Raw genomic sequence first — 17,105 nt, 5'->3', positions numbered from 1 at the left:
AATTATTCTATGATTCTAAATTACTTTTTTTACTTTATGCTTAGTTCTCACTGTTGCACGTGGCGTATGTCTACGTAATATTGACAAACAATAAAACAAAATAATTTTTATACAATTTATTTACAATTTATTATGTGCCAAAAAGGTAGACTCGCCGTAGCTCTGCTTTCTACTCCGGGTGTTGTGGGTTCGATTCCCGGTCCTGAGTCTAGGTGTAATATACATATTTATTTATTAATGTATTATTTCTATGCATATTTATCAAAACTAAATATTTAACAGCGTTAAGTTGCTTTAAAAAATTTAACGCAGTATGGAACGTCCTCCGGCCCGTTGGACCGACAATCTACGTAAGATTGCCGGTGTAGGCTGGATGAGGATTGCGGAAAACCGGGATGTCTGGCGCGAACTTGGGCAGGCCTATGTCCAGCAGTGGACTGCAATAGGCTGAGCTGACTCCTGACTGACTGACTGATTAAGTTGCTTACCTTAGGAACAGACGATCGTGTGTGTATGCTAAAAAAAGAACTCAATACAGAGAGTAAATTAATACAAAACTAAGTAAAAACTAGTTGAGTACTTGGTTACCTAAGGTATTATTTATATGTGCATATAACTTTCTTAAGTTTTAAGGATTCCTTTGAATTAAATAATAAAGACAGTGTTGTATAATTATGTAAATAAATAATTATAATATAAGTAATGAATTATGTAATTTATGTTCAAACTTTAAATTTTTTTCAAGGCTAAGGGCTTTTTTGGACACTCAACAGTAAGTATAACATAGTTTATGAAAAAAATATTTTTTATAATTAAAAATATTTGCTTTATGTTTTATATTTGTTTTCAGTGCCAAGGAACTTCTTGCTCTACGAGAGTAAGAATTGTTAAACTTAATATGAACTAAATAATTCTACTACTGCAAATGTTACGTTACTGCTACGTTATTGCTACGCTATTTCTACGCTATTGCTACGCTATTGCTACGCTATTGCTACTTTTACTAACAAAGTCACATAGGATTGTGAATACACGAATTCTCAGCAATATATGTATACAATCGATTTTTTTTTTTTCAGACTGAAGGAGAAAGTAGTACTTCAACGGTAAATTATATAATATATATGAATTTATTAAAATTTTTTGTTAAAATTTAGTAATACATGATGTAATATTATATCATGCTAATACATCATGAAATAATGTGTCAGATACCGCAAAAAATGTCTATTCACATTTATATTTTAATTGATATGATATATCAATGTCACGTTAATCTAACTTATGCTAGATATTCGAAACTCTACTCTCAGGTAATATCAAAATATATCTAAGGACAACACACCTATCCACGCCATTCTTCACCTTTGATTAAAAGTTAAACTTTCATAAATTTTCATATGCTGGCTGTTGCGGGTTCGATCCCCGCACATGACAAACATTTGTATTGGTCATACAGTGTTTGCCGTGGTCTGGGTGTTTGTGCAGTCCTTGCGGGTCTCCCCACCGTGCCTCGGAGAGCCACGTTAAGCCGTCGGTCCCGGTTGTTATCATATACACCTGATAGCGATCGTTACTCATAGTAGGGAATATATCCGTTAACCCACATTGGAGCAGCGTAGTGGATTAAGCTCTGATCCTTCTCCTACATGGGGAAAGGGGTCTATGCCCAGTAGTTGGATATTACAGGCTGAAATATAATATCATTACATTAAAACATCTTTTGAAAATACAAGTATGTTTCCTTAATATTTTTAACGTTTTCAGTGCAAAGGAGATGTGTGTCAATCTACGGTAAGGCGACATTACGTTTCACAATCCACGCTGTAAATTGTTTTACAATCAGTTTTGATAGGTTTATTAAGCATAACCGTAATTAGCGTAATCGTAAAATTAAAATTTTGTAACGAAAAACTCAAACCAAACAATGTGGAAATGATCAACATAATTCAAATAATGGCGGAACCAGTTTGTTGCCAGTTTATAATTCATTTTTTCACATTTAAAAGAGAGACAGAGAGAAAGAATATTATATTCAAATAAAAGAAATAACCCAACTTCATGCGTGATTTCTAAATTTTCTTTTTTACCTTTGTTTGTTTGGCATATGTTGTTCGTAATAAGAGAAATAAGTAACTATTTCTATTAAGCACATTTAGCACGTTAATAAAAAAAAAATACCATTATTTTTAACGCAATAAAAATCCGTACCATAAAAAAATACCTAAATGGAATTTAACTTCGTTACAACAATTAATTTTCATTCTTTATTGTTTATGGTACCAATATTTTCTCTATCGACAGGGGTTGTCTGTAAGAGATAACTGTTAGTGATAAGGCCGCCTATGTACTTTTATTGAATTCGAATATTGTTATTTTCCTTATTTCATTCTAAATGTGCAATAAAGTGTTATTGTGTTGTGTATAAGAAAAAGGGTTAGAAAATCTTCGATATCTTCAAAAGTACCTGATGTAGCTAAATTTATACGTAATATCGTGAAACGCCTCTAGCGGATAATTTATAACACATCTTTTTCACAAATAAATTTTTCATCATATTTTTGCCACACAAGTGATATTGTTTCCCGTTTGCCATCGCGTCCTTTCATACAAGAAACTAGAATTATGTTTAAAGGGTTTTGTGTAATTTTCCTTTACAAAGTTTTCTCGTGATTTTATCTAGAAGGAAAAGAATTCTTGATAATATTATTAGAAAAGTTCTTGACGAAGGAGTAAATTTATAAGGTTTTTGTTCGAGAAAAAAACTTGTAATTTATATTTATTTACAAGGCTTCATCAAAAATAAAAAGACAAATTAATGAAATAAGTTTTAATTAATGATCTTTGTGGTCTTTTTAAATACATTTAATTTTTGATATTTTATTTCAATTGTAATTATGTTTTAATCAAATTTCAAGGTTCGTTTTGTTGTTGTATGTGGTTACTAAGTAACTGTACCCAACTAAAATTCTTACAGTGTTTAGGAAAAAACTGCACAGCATCGGTAAGTTATTTGTTTGTTTTTTTTGCTACGATGTACTTTGTACTTTTTTTTTAAATTCCATTTCTGAAGCAAATCGAAAGCAATATGTAACTCAGCACATGGCCAATATTTATTTAAAAGTTTCTACTCATTCTTATCTATTCCCTGCGCTTATAATACTCAATAGATCCAAATTTTTTTTAAGTAACTCGAGAAAGAAGGGTATGGTTCACATGATGGTAAGCGATTACCGTAGCTTGTAGACGCCTGCAATAGTAGAAGCATCGCAAGCGCATTGCCGAACTTACCACCAATTCAGGCGCTCTGGTAACCTTACTACCACAGAAACACAACACTACTTGAAAGCAGTATTATATAGCAAACTTTTGCAGTTCTAACAATTCATCATTACAACCTATAGTCCACTGATGGACATAGGCCTCCACAAGTTTACGCCAAAAATAACACGAACTCATGTGTTTTGCCCATAGTCACCACGCTGGGCAGGCGGGTTGGTGACCGCAGGGTTGGCTTTGTCGCACCGAAGACGCTGCTGCCCGTCTTCGTCCTATGTATTTCAAAGCCAGCAGTTGGATGGTTATCCCGCCACTGGTCGGCTTTTTAAGTTCCAAGGTGGTAGCGGAACTGTGTTATCCCTTAGTCGCCTCTTACGACATCCACGGGAAGAGAGGAGGTGGCTATATTCTTTAGTACCGTAGCCACACAGTACAATTATTTTACATTAATATGTTAGATTTAAAAAGTAAAACTTAAAAACGAATAGTTTACACACTAAACAATATTATATTAATATTTATATTGTTTACATTTCAGTGTGAGGGCGAAGTCTGCATGTCTCAGGTTTAAATTATTTTTAATAATAATCTATAATATAAAAATGAGTCGCTGAATGTGTTGCTAAGCGCAAAACTCGAGAACGGTTGGACCGATTTCGCTAATTCTTTTTTTAAAATATTCTTTGAAGTACGAGGATGGTTCTTACGGAGAGAAAAATTCAAAAAAAAAAAAATTTTTTAAATTATTTCCCGAAAAAGTCTAAAAACAACACTTTTCTATACTCCCATACAAAAGATTTGTGATAATACTTAAAAGTCAATTTCAACTTTAATACCATACGATAAAGTTTGTGTTAGGCGATACGAAGTTCGCCGGGTCAGCTAGTTATTTATATAAAAATATTCCACTAACGCATACACAAATCTAATAAAATTTTGAGTGACTTTCTAAGCCATATTATACTAGCTGGGCCCGCGGTTTGACCCACATTAATTTGACTAAAATATGTTATAGCCTATTATAGCCTTCCTTGGTAAATGGACTATCCAATACACAAATAATCCTTCCGTTCGACCCAGTAGTTCCTTAGATTAGCACGTTCGAACTAACAAATCTTTCAGCTGGATAATATCAGTATAGATAACATAGATGGTCAAAGTGTGTGTAAAATACTCTTTACATAAAATATTTTAAATATTAGTTGCGTTTACGGAAAAGTACTGTAATAAATATAATAAATGATAGCAACATTTTACTGCTCTCAAACAGTGTCACAATACTGATGTGAGTAAGGTTACCAAATGTCTTTTATTTATTTATTTATTTATTTATATACACTTTAGCACACCAACACAAAAGTAAAATAAGTTTAATTAGGTAAAAAAATAAATAATAAATTTGCATTAGTTGCAACAGGCGGCCTTATCGCTAAAGCAGCGATTTCTTCCAGGCAACCTTTGGGCAGAGGACTAGAATTGATTGTTATTGGGGATATGGGCGCAAAATAAGTGCTATCAGTCATAAACATAAGTATATATTATATGTATTCATACATACACATATACATACATATACCTACAAATACACCTACACAAATACACACATATACACGTAAACATAAGTATATATTATATATATTCATACATACACATATACATACATATACCTACAAATACACCTACACAAATACACACATATACACGTACACAAATACCTACAAAAACACATAATAATTTGATAACAAAGAAGAATACATACACAGTGAAAAAAATAAATTGATAAACGAATAAATAAGTAAAAAATAAAAATAAAATAATATTACGATGACAAGTACATTGCCTTAGTTAGCCTCTTGAATGATTCCAATGTTTGAGCTCGTCTTATAGTTAGCGGCAACGAATTCCAGAGACGACAGGCTTCAACAGTGAAAGATTTAGAGTAAAAGGTTGAAGAATGATATGGAATCTTTAGGATGAGGTTATTATCAGAGCGGAGAGATCTTTCGTGAGTATCACTAAGAAATTCGAAACGATTTTTTAGATAGGAAGGTGTTAGAGGATTAAATAGGATTGAGTAAAGGAGAGACAGAATGTGAGTATTCCTGCGAAGTCGGATAGGTAGCCACTTGAGCTGTTTGCGAAATTCTGAAACATGGTCATATTTACGTAAACCAAATATGAACCGAATACAGAGATTTTGTAAGCGCTCCAGTTTATTTAATTGTTCCTCATTTAAATTAACAAAACTAGTATCAGCATAGTCAAGAATCGGTAAAAGGAGAGTCTGTGCAAGCATAACTTTAGTGGGAATGGGAAGAAAGTTGCTTAACCTTCTCAGAGACCCAATTGCTGCAAACAGTTTTTTGCTTATAAAGTTTATTTGGTGTATCCAAGATAGGTGTTTGTCAAAAATAATACCAAGATTTTTCACTTGATCGCTTATCGGTATACGTATTTCGTCAACAATCACTGACGGGACCTGTGACCAGATAATGCGTGATATTAATTTCTGGCTACCAATGACAATAACTTGCGTCTTTAAAGGATTGATTTTTAAACCAAATGATTTACTCCAATTTTGTATATTCATAAGATCCTCATTCAGTAAATTAATACATTTAGGCAGATCACTAAGAGAAGTTTGCGAGTAGATTTGGAGGTCATCCGCATACAAATGGTAGAGAGAGTTAATGTGCTTAGTGACAGAAGAAATAAAAAGAGAAAATAATACAGGGGACAACACGCCACCTTGCGGCACGCCAGCATTAATTGTATAATAATTAGAGGAGTATCCCTCAACATGTATGCGTTGCTGACGACCACACAAGTAAGATTGGAACCAGTCAGTCACCTCAGCAGACATGTTCAGAGAACGAAGTACGGCAAGTAGTATGTCAAAATCAACAGTATTAAAAGCATTACTGAAGTCTAGTAATGTTAACACCGTGACAAGTTGATTGTCCATACCAGCTCTGATGTCGTCCGTTATTTTAATTAAAGCAGTAGCCGTACTATGACCACGGCGGAAACCAGACTGAAAAGGATTAAGAAGGTTGTGTCTAGAAAGGAAAGGAGTCATTTGTTGATAAATAAGACGTTCAAAGACTTTTGACAGAAATGGAAGAATAGAAATTGGTCGAAAATCGGAATAAGCACAGGGATTTGATTTTTTAGGTAAAGGGATAATTTGAACATTTTTCCACACGGCAGGAAATTTAGAGGACTGGATAGAAAAGTTAAAAATAGACGTAATTATTGGAGCTATAATGTCAATAATGGGAAGAATCATTCTACGGCTAATACTGTCAGAACCGACGGCATCAGAGCTGATGTTTAAAATGTTTTTCTTAACGTCACTTACAGTGAATTGACAAAAAGTAAAAGCAGGAAAATTTGGAGTGGGTAAGGCTGAAAGTTGATTTAAAGTATTTGATTTAGTTAAATCATCTATGGTAGCAGGAGATAAAAAGTGCCGATTAAGCTGGTCTAAATTTAATTTATTTAGATCAATACTTTGGTGTGTTTTTCCAACTCCAAGTTTCTGTAGGAACTTCCAAATTTTAGAAGTATCAGACTCTTCATTTAAGCGTTCGTGAATGTAGCGTCGTTGCTTATCCCTACAAATTGTATTGCAGCGATTCCTTATTTTTTTATAATTCTCGCAATTTCTTATATTGGGGTTAGCCCTATATTTAGCCTTCGCTTTATTCTTTTTATGTTGTAGAGATTTAATGTCTTCGGTAAGCCAGGGTGCTGGCAAATGCTTTATTCGAACTGGACGAACTGGAGCATGCATGTTGTACAAATCAGTCATAAGTGAATTAAAAATAGTAACTCGTTGATCGATTGTATCAACAGATTGAATCACAGACCAATCGATCCTGTTTGCATCTTCACGCAAGCTGTTAAGGTCCATACCACCAAAGTTACGAAGCAGAAGGATCCTTGACTTAGCCTTCGGAGGTTTTATTTTGTACGAAAGGAAAAGAAGATCATGATAAGAAAATGCACAAGCATTACACTGTCCATGATTTTCTACATGGTCAGTGGAAGAAACTATAATTAAGTCTAGAAGAGAGGGAGTAGAATTTGGAGAAGAGTGCGTGGCAGCAAGTGGAAGGATATTTAAATTAGACCTAGAAATAATAGTATTAAGTTTTAAAGATTTGTAATCATTTTTCAACAAGCATGTGTTAAAATCTCCCATTAAAATAGTGTGACTGTACTGAGGGGTAAATTGTTCTAAAAGGCTTTCAAGATGAGAAAAGTAGTCAATAGAGAGAGAAGGATTATAAAAAACACATAAAAGAATCTTAGAGTGAGAAAGAGTTAATTCTAAGAATAGATGTTCCGCACAAGGATTGTTTTGAGGTGCTGACATACTGACAATGTTATAAGGTATATAGGAACGCAAATATATGGCAACACCCCCACCAACTCGATGTATGCGGTCATTTCGAATTAACTGAAAACCCGGTAGAGAATAAGAAGTTGAAGGTAAACAAGGTTTAAGCCACTTTTACCAAAGCTTGGATATGCCCTGTGTTAACGATGTCCTGTGTTGCGCAAGTAAGATCGCAACGCGCTTGTGATGCTCTTACGCCCAGTTTCAATATCATTTCTCTCTCTGAACTTGTTTACTAGAGTTAGAATTTTCAGGTAAGCATTCAAATCATATCAAAAATCTACCGCTAGTAAGCAGAACTAAAGATAGATAGATTATCGAAAAGGGTAGCTACTTACCATAGGGCACACATCCCGTATATACACAAGCCTGGCGCATGCATCAGCATTCGCTAAAACAATTTGGAGCGTCTACATCAAGTATAATAATAATAATAAATACTCTTTATTGTACACCACAAAGAATCATTACAAAAAAGTGGTACATGCAAAGAAAGATGTACACAAGCGGTCTTATCGCTAAGAGCGATTTCTTCCAGACAACCTTTGGGCATAGGACATAGCGTAGAATGTATGTGTAAGTATGTTTTGATAGTCAAAACTATGTTTCTTTATTTCAGTGTACTGGAGCGGGGTGCAAATCTCTGGTAATAGAAATGTTAAATACTAAAAAACGCCTTATCTCCCATTCAAGGGTCTAACAATCAATTTAGCCGTTTCGAATTGTATTCAAACTAATTGAATTTTTGGCATTTTCTATAATTAGCAAATATTTGAAACATTTTTGGACATATTCGTATCAAACAAGTATCAAAATGCATAACTATGCAATTGTCTTCTTAAAACTAACTATACATTTAAGTTTACAAGATTAAATAAAGTCATCAAGACATTGTTCACACTTCAATTGTTTGTATCTTAATTCATAATGATTAGTTTGTAACTCTATTTTTATAATGTAATTAATTTTATTACAGTGTAACCACCGTGACTGCAAAGCTAGCTTTGTAAAGACTCGAATGAAGGAACCGTGGACGCTGCTGAACCTTGAATTTGAAGCTAATCTTTCTGATTAGATAATAAACTCTATAACGCAATATCATAATTAAAAATATATAATATAAATAATTGTTTTCATTTTATTTCATTTCATTTCGTTTCATTTCATTTCATTACCTCTATCATTTTTCTAATTTCCAAGTAACGCTGTAACTCATAGAAGTTAACGAATGACCAGAGGCAAGTGAAATTACACAGTTAATATTCATTATACGAACATTATAAAGCTTAAGTTTGTTTATTTGTTTTTTTAAACGAGCTAATTCAGGAATCGCTGATCCGAATTGAACATTTATTATTGCGTTTGATAGCCTATTTATCGAGGAAGACGATAAAGTGTATTTTTTTCCTCAAGTTAATGCATGTGAAACCTCAGGGCAGAGCTAGTCTAGTACTAAAAACTAAGCTCATCTATCTTACAACGCCATCCATAATCTACAAACACGTTGCATAATAATGATTTATGGCGACTTTCAGACTCTCGAGTAGGTATCGTCAGTTTTCGAATATGAGAGTAGGGTGACTAGGTTCTTATTTCTCTTAGGAATGTTTTCAAAATTAATTGATTTAAATATTTGTTTTTCTGAAATTTTCCGTAATAGTCTCATCATGTAAAATATGAGAAAATTATTTATTTGCTTATTATTATAGGAAAAAGTGTACTATACATATAGTTTGGTAAAACAGCATTTTTTTTTCGTTTATTCAAAGACAATTCAATGCTTATAAATTTAATAAACGTAATAGACTTTTAACATTCAAGGTTCCAGTACTTACAGAGAACCTATGAAAATGTATCAACCAATGCTGCGTTTGAACTATCATTGCTACCACATCAGCATCTTACGATAACCACGGTGTGACCGAATCTTTATTACGTGTATCAGTTATATAATAAAAAAATAACTTAAACTTTTGTGTCCCTTATATTATTTAAAGCAGTACAGACATCCTATATTTATGGTAATTTATCTTTCTGACGGATTTTTCAAGTAAAAATCTCTCAAAGAGTTGCCGCTATTTATAAAAAAGTCTAGAAATCAAATGTTAGCTGTGTTTGAGGAATGAATATTGATACAAAATATAGTCCAAATTTTGATAAACAAAGACGTTACCTACGTATACGTTACTTCCGTATAAACCTTTTTTTTAATTTATATAATATTATTAATATGTTTATTTACACAAGCATATCTATGGAGATATGCTTGTGTAATTATGAGATTCGCTTAGTATACGGCAAGTTTGACATTTATTTTTCCTCTCGCGATTTCGATGATTTAAGAATCATGTAGAAAATAAGTTACAGCGCGTGATCGGCGTATCGACAGCTTTTATTGTATAGGCGTCTCTAAATAGTCGCGAATATCAATATAATTTCTAAAAAAGAGCTAAATAACACATTTCCAAACAAGTAAATTGTCAGTATTATATTAGGAAAATACCAAAATAGCAAGATAATGAACAAATAAAATATGCCAAAATTAAAATTACGTAACTTAATAAGAAAATGTACTAGTGTTGTGGAATTTCAGTATTACCATATTATATTAGAAAGATAAAAATTTCATAATGACGCAATAAAACACAACTAAATTAAAAATACATTATTTTGTTATCCATGAAATATATTAGTTCGGTCTTCTAATGTTAGCAGTATCATATTGTGGGTAGTGTTCGCTCCACGTTCCTCCGCCGAGGTCGTTCTTTCCGTTGACCACATATCGACATGAAAAGCTGCGACACTGAAATAATATTACAAAATAATACAATAATATTGACATACAATGTTAGGTTTAATTGTATTACAATCTAGTTAAGAAGTTGTGCAACTAAAAGCTTGTTTCACTGGTCGTGGATAATGCTATTTAACAGATAAAGATATTTAACAGATAAAGATATCCAACAGATAATAAAAGTTTATGATATATTATTCTTTTTTTACTGACTGTACTGTGTGGCTACGGTACTAAAGAATATAGCCACCCCCTCTCTTCCCGTGGGTGTCGTAAGAGGCGACTAAGGGATAACACAGTTCCGCTACCACCTTGGAACTTAAAAATCCGACCGGTGGCGGGATAACCATCTAACTGCTGGCTTTGAAATACACAGGCCGAAGACGGGCAGCAGCGTCTTCGGTGCGACAAAGCCAGTACTGCGGTCACCAACCCGCCTGCCCAGCGTGGTGACTATGAGCAAAACACATGAGTTCACGTTATTTTTGGCGTAAACTTGTGGAGGCCTATGTCCAGCAGTAAACTGTATAGGCTGTAATGATGATGATGATTTTTTTTTGGCATCGAATGCAACTATCTTCATGAGATAAATTCTATTTGCAAATGTGAATTTATAAGCTGTAGCTGTAAGTTAATAAAGGAGAAACACAATGGAATATTCTGCTTCCTGTTGTTAAAATATATTCGTAACTTATGTGCTGGGTAAAGTGTAGCCACAAACTGTAAAACCAGCCCTAACCTGCGTCACTAACCATGTATGAGGTTGAAGAATAGTACGTATAGAATAAATGCAATCTTTTCTTCTTCGGGTGATCACGTAGCATCAGCACCAATCAGCATTAATTAAATTACAATGATAATGGGTGTATTGGAATTATAATCGTAAATTTTTGTTTTAATAGCTCTATCAACCACAATTGCAATCTACTACAATGGAAAAAGTCAAATGAAACACAAATCTATATGTATAGAAATCTCTAGTCATGATGTTCGTCCAGGCTTGTCTCCAAAAATAATGGACCGATTTTAATGAAATTTTACACTGGTGTGTAGCTTCGTAATATTTTATTTCGATTTTCGCGATATTTTTATTGCAAAATAAAAAGTATATTATATATGGCGGTAAGAAGTTCGCCAGGTCAGCATAATAGCTGATATATATAATAATATATTTAGTAGAACTTCAAGCAACTTTGTAAATGTATTGTCGTGTAAAGTAAAGCAAAAAAGCTACACACTCTTGGTGGTATTGGGGATAGGGTCAGCAACGCCGTTGCGATGCTTCTAGTGTTGCAGGCGTCTATAAGCTACGGAAATCGCTTACCGTCAGGTAAACCGTACGCTTGTTTATCGACCTAGTTGTATATAAATAATTGTGTTTTCTGGCAAACGAAAAAAAACCGACTCCGATTACATCGACAAGTATGTATTACTTGTAGACGTTGTTGATTACGTAGGTAGATGAACAAATAGTCAAGTAAATACGCATTATCAAAGATTACTCTAAAAGTTGTAATCAAATCTCGATGAAATTCAAATATGACCTCGTGATAAACATCGGCTTTCGATTATATTAAAAATCATCAAAATCGGTACACCCAGTAAAAGTTATGCGGATTTTCGAGGGCTTCCCTCGATTTCTCTGGGATCCCATCATCAGATCCTGGTATCCTTATTACGGTACCACACTTAGGATATCTCCTTTCCAACAAAAAAGAATTATCAAAATCGGTTCATAAACGACGAAATTATCCGCGAACATACATAAAAAATGTATATATATACAATATATATACGGTCGAATTGAGTAACCTCCTCCTTTCTTGAAGTCGGTTAAAAACACACACATACGTTAACATATATTGATACAATGTGTGTTCTACAATATTATATTAAAAGAGGTAAGTAAAAAATACGACAAGAAGATAACCAGCTCGTTTTATAACATTAGTGTATTTTTTTATATTACAAGTTTTTATACGTACACCCGCTTCACAGCCAACTCCGAGACACTAGAAGACAAATTATACTATTACATATATATAGGACTAGAATATATATATTCTACAATCTATACAAATACATATTTAATATTATAAAGCTGATGAGTTTGTTTGTTTGTTTGAACGCGCTAATCTCAGGAACTACTGGTCCGATTTGAAAAATTCTTTCAGTGTTAGATAGCCCATTTATCAAGGAAGGCTATAGGCTATATATCGTAACACTAAGACCAATAGAAGCGAAGTACCAATGAAGAATGTTTCAAATCGGGACTTTTATTTTTGAGAAATTGCGCTGGGGTTTTGCAAAAATTATGTATGACAGAATTGTTCCTATTCCACGCAGACGAAGTCGGTGGTAGAAACTGGTATTATATAACTCGTAATTGGAGGTTCTATCGACTTTGATTTTTATAAATCTTTTATACATATGTAACAATGTTACATGGAAAAGCATATAATATCCTCGCATCGAGTTATATACTTGTCAAATTGTTTGGATACTTGCTAGTCTTTAGAATCATGGAGTTATATTTTTCAACCTACAAAGCTATCTCAACTCATTGAAAACTCATTTAACAAGCTCTCTAACTAAAAACTAAATATTTAAATCAGCTCAGGGGTAACTCAGTCAAACGTTAAGGGTAAAGTGGGGTATAGGATAAGTCTTTGTTCTGACGCAGAATTTTTCCCTATATTATATTATATCACCATAAGGAGATTTATATTGCTATTTTTCGTTCCTTTGATTATTCAAACGTAAATTTAAAAAAATAGTTTAAATTTTCAGATATTGTAAATATTTCATAGAAACATCTAAACCTATCTGTTTGTTTACTTTTTTAATCTTTACGTTTCGAACTTTCAAACACGATCTGTTTTGACCGGGTTTAAGATGTTAAAAAATTATTAGAAAATAAACTAAAAACAAACAATATAATTTCCATACTTACTCGAGACTCGCAAGAGATGCCAACACACTGAAAAAAAAAATGATGTCATAACAATTATTAAAATGTAAAAAAAATTAACGAGGCAATTCTATAACCTGGACAGAAAAAAAACAACTAATATCTAAGTTCGCCCCTTTATATTAATAAGATAGTTTACAAAGAGTATGAGAGTAAAGACAACATAAAAATTCAAAAACTTATATAATTATTAAATGACAATGCTTTGATATAGTACTGTTAGCCATAAAAGCGCTTATAACTGGCAGCTCGGGATGAAAATTCTATGTACACAAATATTTCTTTCTGGTCTCCTTAAGGCTGGTCCTTACGAATCTCCCCACCATGCCTCGAAGAGCATGCTAAGCTGTTGGTCCCGGTTGGCATCATAGATACCTGATAGCGATATTTACTCATAGTAGGAAATACATCAGCCAATTTGCAGTGGAGCAGCGTGGTGTATTAAGCTCCGACCCTTCTCCTACACGTAGAAAGAGGCCTCCGCCCAGCAGTGGAATGTTACAGGCTGAATCAATCGACAAACCATTAAGTTACCTTTGCACTGCAACCCTCGCCGATACACTGGAATATAAAATTGTACATTTAAATATTTCTAAGCGATGAAAATATATACTACGGAATAGATAAAGAATTATACGGAATGGTTGCAGTTCTAAAGTGTTTAAATCAAGTAAGCGTAGTCATTTGTCTCAACCTGATTAGTTAATGATTTTGACTCATTAACATTTTTTTTCTGTCAGCTAATTGTAAATAATTTTTGTAACTAAACAGGACTTATTTCACCTGTTACTGACAAAGCTATCTGACACAACGGTATCCAACAGATAAAAGTTTGATATACATATTTTTCATGTTCATCGTCAAACTCCACTTTACTGATCAGATATTTCTATTCGTGACCTTTCGTGAATCTTAAAGTTGTGGCTTATTCATCATTACAGCGTATACAGTCCACTGCTGGACATAGGCCTCCACAAGTTTACGCCAAAACGACAACTCACGGGAAGAGAGGGGGTGGCTATATTCTTTAGTACCGTAGCCACGTAGCGTGTGGTTTATTACTTGAAGTGAAACCAACTCTAAGAGCATACTTCACCTCGTGCCTAAGAATCTTATCAGTAATTTATGCACAAGATTTTATCACCAGTCTATGGAAAAGGTTAAATTTTTTAATTACCAGCTGAAAACAAACTAAAAATAATGAACGTTTAATAGCTGAAATAAACGTTTCAATTACGTTAATAAATTTAGGCTTGATAATTAATCAAATACTGTACCATAGCAAAACAGCCTGGTCCATTGCACTGAAAATAAATACAAATAATATAATTACAACCGCTCTAGCTTAATGGTACGTGTAGACACTAAAATGCAATTGATCTTGTGTTGGCTTCTACTCCTAGGCACTTATTTTACAAAGACAAAAACTAAGTCAAATATTTTGCTTGCTATTGTACAATATGTTAAAAAAAAAATTAATGTATTAATAATTCGTGTAAGTAGAAGAGAAAGGATATGATGGATATGCTCTCACATTCGTTATACGGAAACATGATACAAAGTAATAAATTTTAATGATCAAAATCAATCAAAATCAAAAACAGCTGTATTCAAATAGGCTCCAAGAGCACATTCGAGTTGTCATTTTACAAATTAAAACTTTAAAAAAAAACTTTTTTTCATAAAAGTAAGGCTACCACCGGTTCGGAATGTAGATTCTGCAGAAAATTGTGTGTGGGATTTTATATTAGTAGTATATTAGTAGTGAGTATTATACATGCGAATACCGTGACTCAGAAAGGAGACGTTTACTTTGCGCAGTCGAAACTTGTAGTTACAATTTTGTTATTCCTTCTCGTGTTTACAATGCGATTATTACTATTTATTTCAAAACAATGAATATTCTGGTGAAAATAAAATATATGGTGGTATAAATATAAGATAGTACAGCTGTGCTCGCGACTTCGTCCGCGTGGAATAGTGACTTTACATACATACATATTCAACGTGATTTTTTAAATTGACATAACTGCATTTAATTTTTAGTTATGACCCAATTGACATGAAACAAACACTAAATGCTAAACATGCCACAATATATTAATAAAAACCACATCTAAATCGGAAAAGCCGTTTCTGAGATTAGCGTACACAAACGCACAAACAGACAAAAATTCTGACCATCATTGTTGTGGGCACTATTTGCGTTGATAAAACTCCCAATAATATTTTTTCTCGTATATCTTAAATGTACAGACAACGACCCGTTACATTCTTATTCTATGTTTTGATCGATGATATGAGAAATAATTTTATTGAAAGTATAAGTAGGCTTTTCAGGACGATTAAAATATCATTTTAAATAAAAACGATAATTAACTTCGTTCATACATATGTGCTGCAATGGCCGCCTATACACTGAAAAAAAAACAGAATACACTATAAATCTACGTATAAACATATCGTAAAAAAAACCATTTTTGATAAATTAATAATATATATTTAATTTGGAACTTAAGAAGCCGACCGATGGCGGGATAACCATCCAACTGCTGGCTTTGAAATACACAGGCCGAAGACGGGCAGCAGCTTCTTCGGTGCGACAAAGCCAGTACTGCGGTCACCAACCCGCCTACCCAGCGTGGTGACTATGGGCAAAACACATGAGTTCACGTTATTTTTGGCGTGAACTTGTGGAGGCCTATGTCCAGCAGTGGACTGTATAGGCTGTAATGATGATGATATATTTAATTTAAAGACACATATATCAAAGATAGTCATTAATACGGAACGAAAAAGGAAAGTTTGGTGTGGCTTCCTGAGGCTGGCAGCACTGTCGCCCAATTCTGTCAATTGGGGAGACGTCAACGCGTCGGAATTTTTTTGTAAAAATCATTAAAACGATGATTTACGACATTTTTACGACATTTTTTTTTTTTGTTCAATTATTCCACTGTTCGCCCACTAGATGTCTGACGTGAGTTGAAATAAGGCTGTCCTCATACATATATATATGTATATATATGTAGGAATGTCTTCAATATTTAGAATATTGATAGTTCTATTACATATATAGTTCATTTATTTGTGATAACATGATAACAACGCTTAAACTTGAATTTACAATAATAATTGTTTTTGGACAAAATATAAAATTCAACATAATAAAAAATAACAAGAAAAATATGTATCTACCCCTGACGCACATGTGTCACCTCTGCACTGAAAATTAATACAAAGAATAAAACGATTAAAAACTTTTCCAACCTCACAAGTAGGTTTCGGAAAATAATTTGAAAACACACAAAAATAAATGTCCAGTACATTACAATAGATAAACAGAATTTTGAATATAGCATTTGGCTTTCGACTGTCCCATTGTTTGAAATGGAACATCATCGGCTATTTTTGCGTGACCTTCTGTGCAAGTGTATTTTTTTCGCGTCAGCTCAGCCGTACATGAGTTAGCTAATTATCGTATCGTAGTATTAAACGTATAATTAGACTTTTTCTCGATAGCAAGACCTGACTGAACCCAACCAAATAATCTTTAATTTCCCATTTCTTAAAAATTGTCTACAACCCCTCTTTAAGTTGGCATATTGGCCATTTATTTTTAAAATGTATAAAATATGCATGAACTCGGGTACTGGCTA

General features: G+C 33.3%; 1 long non-coding RNA gene across 2 annotated transcripts; it reads right to left on the bottom strand.

Annotated features, from left to right (window-relative positions):
- Positions 1 to 10,261: 10,261 nt before the first annotated feature.
- On the bottom strand, positions 10,262 to 16,843 carry LOC123667593. 2 transcript variants are annotated; one of them, XR_006745452.1, is made up of 4 exons: positions 16,717 to 16,843; positions 15,841 to 15,867; positions 12,464 to 12,490; positions 10,262 to 10,487 (listed from the first exon to the last, which is right to left on the bottom strand). It is a non-coding gene; the product is annotated as an uncharacterized LOC123667593 (long non-coding RNA). The 2 variants fall into 2 exon arrangements; XR_006745453.1 differs by lacking the exons at positions 15,841 to 15,867; positions 16,717 to 16,843 and adding an exon at positions 13,432 to 13,517.
- Between the last annotated feature and the right edge of the window lie 262 nt (positions 16,844 to 17,105).

The sequence above is a fragment of the Melitaea cinxia genome, chromosome 28 (assembly GCF_905220565.1).
Source record: "Melitaea cinxia chromosome 28, ilMelCinx1.1, whole genome shotgun sequence".
Taxonomy (NCBI): Eukaryota; Metazoa; Arthropoda; class Insecta; order Lepidoptera; family Nymphalidae; genus Melitaea; species Melitaea cinxia.
Note: the sequence above shows the minus strand (reverse complement) of the source record. Positions and strands in the feature narration are given on the sequence as shown.